This window comes from Benincasa hispida, chromosome 11, assembly GCF_009727055.1.
Source record: "Benincasa hispida cultivar B227 chromosome 11, ASM972705v1, whole genome shotgun sequence".
Classification (NCBI taxonomy): Eukaryota; Viridiplantae; Streptophyta; class Magnoliopsida; order Cucurbitales; family Cucurbitaceae; genus Benincasa; species Benincasa hispida.
This window is the reverse complement of record NC_052359.1, coordinates 28024153-28026876: the sequence shown is the minus strand read 5'-3', so window position 1 is coordinate 28026876 and position 2724 is coordinate 28024153.

The window sequence follows — 2724 nt, the reverse complement described above, 5'->3', positions numbered from 1 at the left end:
CCAAGAAGGAGTCTTGGGGACTAGAGTAGGGATTTTGAACCACTATATAATTGCCTTTGTCAATTTCTGTATCTCTATCCTATTTAATTTTGCAATTAATTTGTTAATATATGCTATTGCATGAAATTAATGCAATAATTTGTTCTTGAATTAGTTCATGTCAATTTATTGATCTTTTTTTAGTGAATGTATTTTTAAAAAACTCTTGTTTAAATTACTTATTATCATAAAGTGTATTTATTTGTTTAATTGGGCCCACATTAGTGAAAAGTTTAATTAGTTTGATTAAATTCCATTCACTCCCCTTTTGGGTTATCATACCGATTCCACAATTGGTACCAGAGCCAATTGCTCTCTTATTTGTAATAAAAATATTCATAAATCACTACGAATTGATACCCATTGTTTGAGTTTTATCACTCCTATAATTGGTATCAAAGCAAAGTTGCTCATCTTGAAATTTATTTTTTTTAAAAAAAGCTTAACTGCTAAAGCTTTGTCAACTTTAGAAAATCATTGAGTTGGTAGGTGTTGGATTTTATGTCCTAAAACTCGTAGTTTGTAATATCATATTCTTATTCAATAAAGCTGTTATTGAAAATCTTTAGTAAATTTAAATTATATATTCATGAATCTAATAAACTAAGAATCCGAGACAATTAAGTTTAAGTTTGAACTTTATGTAGTGACATAAATGTGGATCAAGTTTAAATATATAGCCAAAATGGTCTATAGTATATGAATAAGGTTGGATGCCTTATTCTGGGGACACTATGGATGTGGCCCATTTTGTAGTTAGGACAAACGATGTGATCCTAAACCGTTCATGTGGAGACATGAAAATGGGGGCATCCTGAGCTAACTATGAACTCCTGTTCACTCGGAATTATCCTTAGATCTGCATAGGTGAGGACAACTCATTATCGCTGGTCCAATAAGCCTCCCATTTTAGGGGTAAGATCAGGTGGATAGTTGGGAACATAGGGTACAAGACGGAATTCACTCCTACCAATTATAGGGATAGTAGATAGGTTATTCCCTTTAGTACTGAATCCAGGTCTTGAACAAAGGGCTCCACCCTCTCATTGGCCCGAGAGGGGTTCGGTTTATAGGTCGACCTTAAATCAATTGTTCATTAGAGGATCAATGGAACTTAAGGAATAAGATGTAGTCTCAGGGGTAAAACGGTTTTTATGACCCAACCGAGATTACGAACAACTTGTGAAGGATTAGCTTACTAATCATGGTTATATCAAATGGACACAAATATATCTATGGTGAGGGGAGTGTAACTACGGACTATAGTAGAATGACCCGTTAGTTAACGAATATTGATTAACTCCGTCTAAAGAGTTTAATCAGCTAATCCCGGATCATTGGAGCCCATGATCTATAGGTTCATTAGGTTCCCCTACTAGTTCATATGGAATAAACTTAGAACAATATGATAGAATAATTCGAATTGTTTGAATTAGGTGAAGAGAGAGAAACTGACAAGTATATGTGATATAGTGGTCGATTTTTTAGTTTAGAGATACAGCTTTAATATTTAAATGTGATTTAAATATCAAGAATATGAATACGTTCATATTCGAAAGCTCGGAAATAATAGAAATGGTCAAAGATGTAAATAGTCAAAGAGTTGACTTTTGACTTTGAAAAGTCAAACTTTGACCGAACTTATATTCAAATGTGATTTGAATTTTGAGAAAATGAATGCGGATTCATGCTCGGGAGGTCAAAATTAGTCAACACGGAAAAATCATAAAAAGTCAAAACGTTGACTTTTTGGTCAAAGTTTGACTTTGACCAAATGACTACAGTTGAAAGGTTTGATTGTAGACGTTAGAATAAAGTATGGGGAGTTTTTATGGGAAGTATATAAAATTGGTGGGATAAGTTAAGTTGAGTTTGATTTGGTAATAAAATTTTTGTTCAATGTAGGCAGAATGTATCTGCTTTTGTGATCAATAATCAAGAAGATCTTCATTTTTTTTACTCGATGACGATTTGTCTCAAATGGCTCTTTTGGTGTCGAAGTTACCCATAGAAGTCCATAAATCTAGAAGTATGATACCGTCATTTCTAGTTCAAATGGCCCAAAATGTTCCCTCATTTCCATCTCATTGATTTTATTTTGGAATATAGTATGAGTTCGAATGAGGTGTGATCATTAAGTCCATTGAATAATAAATTGGGTGATGATATAGATGGATTACTGAATAGGGAATATGTGGGTATATTTGAGACGACTGTTAATATTGACTAAAGTTTGTGGGAAAATCTAAATTTTTGTTGGATAATTCCACTAACAAAATAGTGGGCTAGGTATTGGCTTATAGTGGAGACATTAAACCCACTTATATAGTGGATTCTAGGTGTTGGAAGTTTGTGAAGTTTTTTTCATGCAATTTTGCATGGCCCTTTTCTATAAATATGAGCTTGTGTTTTTGGATTAAAGACTTTTGGACTTTTTGCCAAAATAGTTTTCTAAAATTGGGCTAAAAAGAAAAACCCAAACCCAAACCCAAACCCAAAATCCCTTCTTTTATTTCCATCTTTTCTCTCTCTCGGGTTCTACATCCATCGGGTCCCACAACCCGATTCTGAGTTCAGAGGATAGTAGGTCAGCTCTAGTGGTTGTCCGGTTCGTGTTCGAGTAGAGATAGACGAGTTTTGGGAGCTTCAAAGGTATTATTTCAAAATAACCCTAATTAATTCATT